Source organism: Rhagoletis pomonella, unplaced genomic scaffold, assembly GCF_013731165.1.
Source record: "Rhagoletis pomonella isolate Grant_MI unplaced genomic scaffold, Rhpom_1.0 Rhpom_scaffold_00010, whole genome shotgun sequence".
Classification (NCBI taxonomy): Eukaryota; Metazoa; Arthropoda; class Insecta; order Diptera; family Tephritidae; genus Rhagoletis; species Rhagoletis pomonella.
Window position 1 is genome coordinate 7,180,520 of NW_023458564.1, and position 8,806 is coordinate 7,189,325.

General features: G+C 35.7%; 1 protein-coding gene across 3 annotated transcripts in view; it reads left to right on the forward strand.

Moving 5' to 3' along the window:
• The window catches only part of LOC118745979 (peptidoglycan-recognition protein LC-like), a 53,324-nt gene that overhangs the window by 26,280 nt on the left and 18,238 nt on the right, over positions 1–8,806 (forward strand). The window lies entirely within an intron of this gene.

Below are 8,806 nucleotides of genomic sequence, written 5' to 3' on the forward strand. Positions count from 1 at the left end.
ACTTGCTGGCTCTGTAAGGTATAACGAGAAAAATAGTTGAGTATAGTTTGTATGTACATAGTATGTATTTGTATTAAATAGTTATATATATGTATAGGGCTCATTCCATCTCAAATCACCCAGGCCGGCGGAAAGTGAATTTAAAATTGCGATAAAACTCACAGGGATTTTTCCTTGAACTATTTAAGGAGACACGTATTTTTTCTGTACTCAAGTTCGGTGTAAAAAAAAATCATAACTCGGATCATTGTAGAGTGCACCCCATAACATTATACTTAAATATTGCGCAATACTCAGAGCTACCATTGTGATCTGTTCCAATTTTTTTGAAATGGCATATTTTGAAAAACTAATTTTTTTTATCAAAAAATTTGTATATGGAAAACTTTTCAAGAAAAAATTAAAAAAATTTTTTTTCGAAGGGAATTTTGATGTGTGTATGTGTGATTTTATCGATAAAAACGTTTTAATTGCGTATGCATGTTCACTTTGAGCAAATTGTGAGCACTGGTTTGGGAAATCTTCGGTAGATTGGGCAAATCGCTAATTGGGCCCCAATTGGGCCAAAATTAGAGGCCAATTGGGAAAAACTTTTGGGTCTGATCGGGCAACCTTAAAAAATTTCCAGCAAGTAAATTTTGTCATAATGGGCAACAATTTTTGTGCCCTCAACTGGCACGAAATCTGCTTGCATCATATAAGTGCATTTTCAGAAAAACAATCATAACTCGAAAACGACGAATTTTAGCATATTGCTACTCGTACTGCAAATAGTTTATACTATTCCCTAATAGACGAAAAAGTTTGAGAGAAAAAAAAGATGTGGCAATTTGAAAAAAATCAATTTGAAAAAAAAATTTTTTTTTTGCTTATAAACAATAATTAATTAGTAATAAACAATTACTGAAGTTTAGTTCACTAGATCGATTCAGTAGATCAATATCTGCAGTTAAAAAAAAAATCGTTAGAATCCTTGCTTTTTTGCTGCAGTTATAAACGATTTCAGCAAAAGTTGCTATTAAGAGAGGAAAAAAGAAGCGTTCGTACTCAAAAAGAAAAAAAATCATTATTCGAAAAATTCGCATTTCTGAGCAAAAAGAAAAAATACGTGTCTCCTTAAATTGTTCAAGGAACAATCCCTGTGAGTTTTATCGCAATCTCAAATTCACTTTCCGCCGGCCTGGGTGATTTGAGATGGAATGAGCCATAGATAATCCCGCACCCCATACAGCTTGTATTAGTGCCCAGCCAGCATGTATATTTTACAAGGGATTCTGGATCGGTAAAAAGTTTGAGAAAGGCTTGTAAACGATAAAACAAAAAAATTTATAAAAATAGGCTTGTAGTACTTTGTCATCATAAGAAAAAGTTTTAATTTTGTTGGAAATTTCTCTTGAACCACAATATTTTATAATATATAACACCGTGCGACAAAAACCAAAAAATTTTAAATCACACGAAAAAATCAATATATTCACAAAACTAGGTGCCAAACATAGTATACCTGCGTTATTAATTTTTCTCTCGGACGTCAGGATTTTTTTTTAAAGGACTTTGAAATTTCTAGGATATGATTGCATAAAAAAATTATTTAAAAGATTTGGTGCATTGTAGAGTAACAATACGGGTATCAATTAAAAGCAAAAATTCTGTAGAATTGAAAAAATACTTAATTTTTTGGTGCACCAGGACGAATAAGTTTTGGAAATGTCCTTTTAAAACTTTATCCTTGAATATCCTTGGAAATTTCCAATATTTATTTTTGATAAAAATATGTCACATCCTCAAATTTCGTCAATCGAGCTTTCTTAGTTTTATATAAAAAAAAAAATTATACTTCTCTTGATAGTTACAATATGCATAAATGAAGATACTGGAATCATTACACTGCACAGCACTCGGCTGGGTATTGGCCCAAACCAATTTTTTTTAAAGAGATTGAGTCATGGGTAAAAAAGTAGTTTCTCCGTTTTTCGAAGTTAGCCTCCGAAATCGAGATATGGGCCTTCGAAGTTCGAAATAGGACCTTGGGTAAAAAAATATTTTTTATTATTATATGCAATTAATTAAAAAAACTAAAAATATAGACGTAGCCAGCCTTTTGCTCTTATTTATATATAACCTTATATTTCAAACAATTTTAAAGTGATTTTTAAAATATTGGTATCGTTTTAAACGCGATTGAACCTCCTTCCATCTGATGTTGTACACTTTGTATGTAAGGATTTGCGAAAAAACATTTAAAACGAAAAAGTACCTTTTCTATAAAAAAAAATTTTTATAAAAAAATTACTAACCGATTACCCATTTCTTCTGGTGTGCATGTTTGTATTCTTCATCTATAAAAATTTGAGAAAAAAGACTTAAAAGCAAAAAAGTACCTTTTTTTTATAAAAAAATATTTTAAACAAAAAAAATACATACAGATTTTTAAAAAATTTGTATCTTTGTAAAGGACACCAGAAAACGCATACTTTTTTAAACCCAAAAATTTCTATCCATATATGTACACAAAAAAAATTTAATTAAAAACATATTTTCCCTCTATATAAACTGATCCCCCTAGGTGAAAGGCTGGCTACGCCCTTGTATAAAAAACAATTAAAGTATTTAAACCGTACATCATACGATCAGTTTGTTCGTTTAGAGCGCATACATGGTTCCATAATAATGATTCCAGTATCTTCATTTATGTATATTGTGACTATCAATAACTTATAAAGAGAAGTGTAAATTTTTTTTATCTAAAACTAATAAAGTTAGAAGGACGAAATTCGAGGATATGGTATGGAATATGGATATGGGTATGTAATAAATTTTTGAAATTTCTAAGGATATTCAAGGATAAAGTTTTAAAAAGACATTTTCGATACTTATTCGTCCTGGAGCACCCAAAAATTATTTTTTCATTATTCTACAGAATTTATTCTTTTAATTGATACCCATATTGTTATTATACAATGCACCGAATCTTTTGAAAAATTTTTTTATGCAATCATATTCTAGATATTTCAAAGTCCTTTTAAAAAAATCCTGGTCCCCAGTTTTGTGAACATATTGATTTTTTCTTGTGTAAAATTGGCTGCCGCACAGTGTAATATTCGCATACGAATGCTTTTTCGATCCGTTTACGACTGTTCGTAGCCGCTCCACAATTTAAAACGAACAAGTGATTTTTAGCAAAAAAAACCGACTTCAATTCTCATATAAAAAAATATATATATATATATCTCATGATCCGATGATCGGATCTAAACCAGTTTCGTATGGAACCACCTCTGAGACACTGTCTTTCCGATGCAAAAAGAATTATCGAAATCGGTAGACGTGGTCCAAAGTTATGCGGTAACATACATACATAAAAAAAATAATATTCCGATGAACTAATAACCTACTCCTTTTTGGAAGTCGGTTAAAAAGTACACGAAAACGAATCGTAAACGGCTATAATAAGGGATTTTTTATCCAGTTTTTCCTCGAGAAAACATCCAGTGGCTGGGTAATTTTTTTATTTATTTATTTATTTACAACAATTAATTATAATACATATTACTATAATATTATAACTAATTAAAAAAAGGAAACTTATGGGTACTAGTTGCATAGACCATCGACCCTATATTAAAAGCGAAATTGAATTAAGCTTAGTGTACATATGTATATGGGAAAAAATAAAATAAAAAAGAAAAAAAATTTCTATTCATTAATTATACGAGCGATGCTTTGCCTTATATAAGGTGGTATAACTTGGCAGATTTAAGGAATGACGTGACAATATTAATATTCGAGGAGTTTATATCTTTAAGTAGCGAAGACGGTGTTTTTGAGTTGAAGTGTTGACGCCTGATGTTGTCCAGTGACTTACAGTCATCCAGTAGATGTGTAACGGTTGGGGTTAGTCCACATCTTGGGCATACGGGTTACCACACTGCAGTCGCGGCGATTTAAGTCGGCTGGGAAGCGGATGCTGTTTTTGTATGGGTTGATGGCTTTATATGCGTGGTTGAAAGACGACCACTCATTTGACTCCACTTCTTGGTTGATCATTTTTATTTTGTTGAAAATATCTTTTTCAATGCCAGGGACAATCATGTGGCAGGGGCGTATACTAGCGTTTCTGGCAGCAGTATCAGCAAGCTCGTTGCCGTGTATTCCTTTGTGACTGGGAACCCACATCAATTTGATTTTCCTGGGAGATTTGACACAAATCTCGCGTATCTCGGCGAGTAAACTATTGTTACTGTAAATATTTTGTCAGTGGCTATGACAAATTTTCCTTTGTTGGACTGCGCATATTTTGCCGCTTCAAATACTGCGACTGCTTCAGCTGAAAACACTGAGTAGTAGGATGGAAGTATGCCTGTTGATATGTCGGCTCCTTTGGAATTGATGACAGCGAATGCCGTGACTGATTCGCTTTTCGATCCGTCTGTATATAACCATTGCCAATTGTTTGCGTTGAGTTCAGCTGCCTCTTTCGCGAATATTTTTTTGTAAATTGCAGAGTTGGTAGTTGGTTTGCTATACTGCTGGAGTACCGTGTTGAATGATGAATGCTTTAGCAGCCAGGGAGCTGTTTGGCTGATTCTATTACGCGAGCTCGTAGCAATGTCGTATTGCTTGCAGAGAGATATACTTCTGCGTAGGGTGGATGTCACCTTAAACTTTCGTACGCTCTTAGCTGCTTTCTTTACGTCATTTCGAAGAATGGTGTTGGTTGTGCACAAAAGTTTTGGTATGAGTTTGAGCGTTGTTTGTAGAACTCTTTCGGAGATTGATGGCAGTCCCGCTTCAGCTAGTATACATTTGGTGGGGCTGGTTGGAAAGGCATTAATACTCCGCCGGGCAGCCGTATGATATGGGGATTGAAGAAGTCGGATGTTTGACTTTGCACACCATCCGTATATCGGTAACCCGTAATCGATCTTGGACAGCATAAGAGCCTTAGTCACTTGTGTTAATATTGTCGGATGAACCTTCGAGCGCCTGGAGCTAAGGAATCTAATTATGTTGAGGCGTTTGTTTAGACTTTCTCTCACGTACTTACAATGGTGCTTAAATGTAAACCTTTTATCAAAAATTACACCTAGTAGTTTAAGGTTGTCAGTGAATTCAATAGTACAATTGTCATATATCAATGGAGGATAATTGCAGTGGTGTTTTTTACAAATATGTAAGATTTTACATTTATTAATCGCTAAAGCTGCTCCTGAGAATTTGCCCCATTCTTTGATATCACATAGTATTTTTAAATATGTATTGTTTAAAGCTACTGTATCATTTATCTTCCTAAAGAGCAAAGCATCGTCTGCATAAATAGACACTTCAATATTTTTGTGTTTAAGAATCACATTATTTAATCGTTCAAATGCGATCATAAATAATACCACTGATAGTGGGGATCCCTGTGGGATGCCATTGTATAATGTATAAAAATCTGACAGTGTGTTGTTTACTCTAACGTGAAAGGAACGTCCGATCATGAAAGCCTTTACTAAATTGAAAGTCTTTGGACCCACACCCCAGTTGGCGAGTTGTTGAAGTACAGCATGCACCCCCACGCGATCATAAGCTCTTTCAAAATCAGTAGCCAGAATGGTTACATGATTTTTAGCTGAAAGAGCGTCAGACACGTAGTGTTGAAGATGCAACAGAGAATCCATGGTACAATGTTTTGACTTGAAAGCGGTTTGATTAGGGCTGATAAATTTATTTTTCGTTATGTACCATAGTAGTCGTTTTGCGAGCATTTTCTCAGCGACTTTGCTTAGGCATGATAGTAGTGATATCGGCCGGAAACTATTTACTTCATGCGAGGGTTTGTTTGGTTTCGGTATAGGGACTACGATTCCCGATCGCCAGCTGTGAGGGTAGCTGCCTTTGTTTAACATAAGGTTATACATCTCAAGAAGTTTAATTTTCGCACTTTGTGGCAAATTTTTTAGCATTGGATAGGAAATGCGATCATAACCAGGCGTTTTACCTTTTGCACTTTGTAAGGCTAATTCAAGTTCTGTGAAAGAAAAGTCATATTCTAGGTGCTTCGCAGATAACGTTAATCTGCTGGGATTATATCTCTGCGTGAGTATTCTGTTTTTGTTTTCAACGTATTCTTTAGAGAAATTTTCATCTTTGGAGTACTGGGACCAATGGCGGCCAAAGGCATTCGCTATTTCGGAAGTGGTGGTGAAGACTTTTTGGTCTTTTTCCAGTGATACTATAGTGTGTGATGGGATACCGATTATAGATTTTATGTCATGCCAGACTTTTTTTATGCTAGACGTAGGTGATATTTTGGCCGAAAATTCTTCAAAGGAAGCACGTTTGGCAGCCTTTGCTGCTTTTTTAAAAATGGCATTGGCTTTCTTGTATGAAATTAAGTTAGGTATGGTCCCAGTTTTTTTATAAATACTCCAACAAGTTTGTTTATCTTGCCTTAATTTATTTAGCTCTTGGTTCCACCAACGCACTGTGCATGTCTGGCGGCAAGGTTTTGTTTGAGGGATTGATTGATTTGCAACAGTTTTAATAGCTTTGGTAATTCTTGCCGCAAGAAGGTTGACATCAGAAGTGGTTGCGAAAGTGAAACGCTCTATGCAGTTCGCCTGGTATTTGTGCCAATCAGCTTGGTCAATTTTAAATTTCACCGATATTGCACGTTTTTCAGTTTTAAATTGAGTCTGAAAGGTAGTGGTTATCGGGTAGTGATCGCTACCGTGAAGATCTTTCGATATTTTCCATTCACAGTTTGGCATGAGACTGGGTGTGACTAAAGTCAAATCAATATGGGTAAAAGAACTGTGCGTAGATAAGTGCGTGGGTGAACCATTATTTAGTACAGCTAGATCGGCTGAGAGGATGATATCTTCTAGTATTTTGCCCCTGGAGTTAACATCGTGCGAGCCCCAGAGTGGGCTCCAGGAGTTAAAATCGCCAGTCAATATAATTGGCGTACTTATTGGTGTCAAAAATTTAAGCAGTTCTCTGGATGAGAAACTTTGTTGTGGCGGTATATAGCTATTGAGCACAGTCACTTTAGGATTAAGGCGTATCTCAATCCCCAGTGTGCATATGGTAGAGTTAATATTTAAAGCTTCATGTGGGATATGTTTTTTGATTAGGATACCAATGCCTTGTTTAGCACTTAGGTTCGTATCTAAGTTACAAAAATACCCAGTGAAGTTGTTCGGGCAGAAAAAATTACGTGTATTGAAAGGAAAGTGTGTTTCTTGTATACATATTACGTCGGGATTTTGTTCTTTTATAATTAGTAGTAGTTCGTGGTAATTATTGTTGTAGCCGTTCATATTCCATTGTAGTATAGAGATACACATGGGAGGGAGAAGGGCGTTATAAGTTGTTTTTTCCTAAGCAAGAGAGTTCCCCATTGGAGAATGCCGCAGAAAGAGATGCGCAATCGTTGTCATTAAGTCCTTCTGTAGGAGAGATTGATATTGGTGGGTTTAGAGAGACGAGGTGTATATTGTTATCTTTATTGTGATCATTGGTTTGCGATATTATTGATATTGAGTGTGGTGGATATATTGTGGTGGAAAGAGAGCTGATAAACTCATCTACGATGTGTTGCTGCGTAACAGGTGTTTTTTGTTGAGTGAAATTTTGAGAGTTTGGTATGTTCGGTGTTATTGAGAAGGGAGAAATTGGGTTCGTAGTTGTTGTGGGTACTAGTTTAGTTTTGTTTTGTGTGTTTGCTTGGCTTTGAGTTTGCTCTTTTTGTGTGTCAGCTGCAATAAAGGAGTAGCTGGCGGTATCACTGGGCTTTGGGGCATTCGCTCTAAAGATTGCTTTTGCTTCACGCAAAGTACATTTTTTTGTTGTTTTGATTTGTAGGATTTCTTTTTGTTGTACAAATTTTTGGCATTGCCTTGATGAGGCGGGGTGCTCTTGTGAGCAGTTGACACATTTAGTTTGTGTGCAGACGTCGGAGACGTGGGGAGGGAGACCACAATTGACGCATGTGGGATTGTTTCTGCAATGTTTTGCAGTGTGCCCTAAATACTGGCATGATTTGCATCTCATTGGAGTGGGAAAATATGGACGAATTTTTGCAGAATACCACGAAATGTCAATTTTTTCTGGCAAATTAAAGAGTTCAAAAGTTAAGAGGACTACTCCACTTGGCTTTGGTACTCCATCGTTCATTTTCATGAATTTATACACACCTGTCACTTTTTGGGAGCTTAGTTCCTTAATGATTTCTTCTTCTGGTATGTTGATTAAGCAAGGCGCATATACGGTACCTTTTACAAAGTTCAATGATTCGTGAAGTTTGCAAGCAATTTCACAAATACCAGTCAGCGAAGTTGCTTTAAGAAATTTATCAGCGTCCTTATGTGAGTCCACCAGAACGAGTAGGTTGCCGTCTCTTGTGGGTGTAATTTTTATAATATTTTTTGTAATGAGATGTAGGCTTCGGTTCACCGCAAAGCAGGAGAAATCTGTAATTTTCTTTTCATAATTTTTCGATGTTACTACGATGTATTTGGGTGTTTTAGTTGTTGGATTGGGTAGGTCAGGGAAGGATAAATCTAGTCTTTGTGGCTTTTTACGTTTTTTTGCTTGGGGACTTTCGGAAAGCATCGCAAACCGATTATCCCCAAACGGGGAGGCCCCGGAGGGCATTTTGTGTGCTTTTGTACTTAATTAATTAGTATTTTATTCGTTAAGACAATAGACACTTGAAATTGTAAATTGCACTTGGCGTGACGAAAACACGTGCGTTGCTTTGGAGTTTGACTTTGAAATGACACTTGCACTAAGAACTTGCGCTTGCGATCAAAGCCGA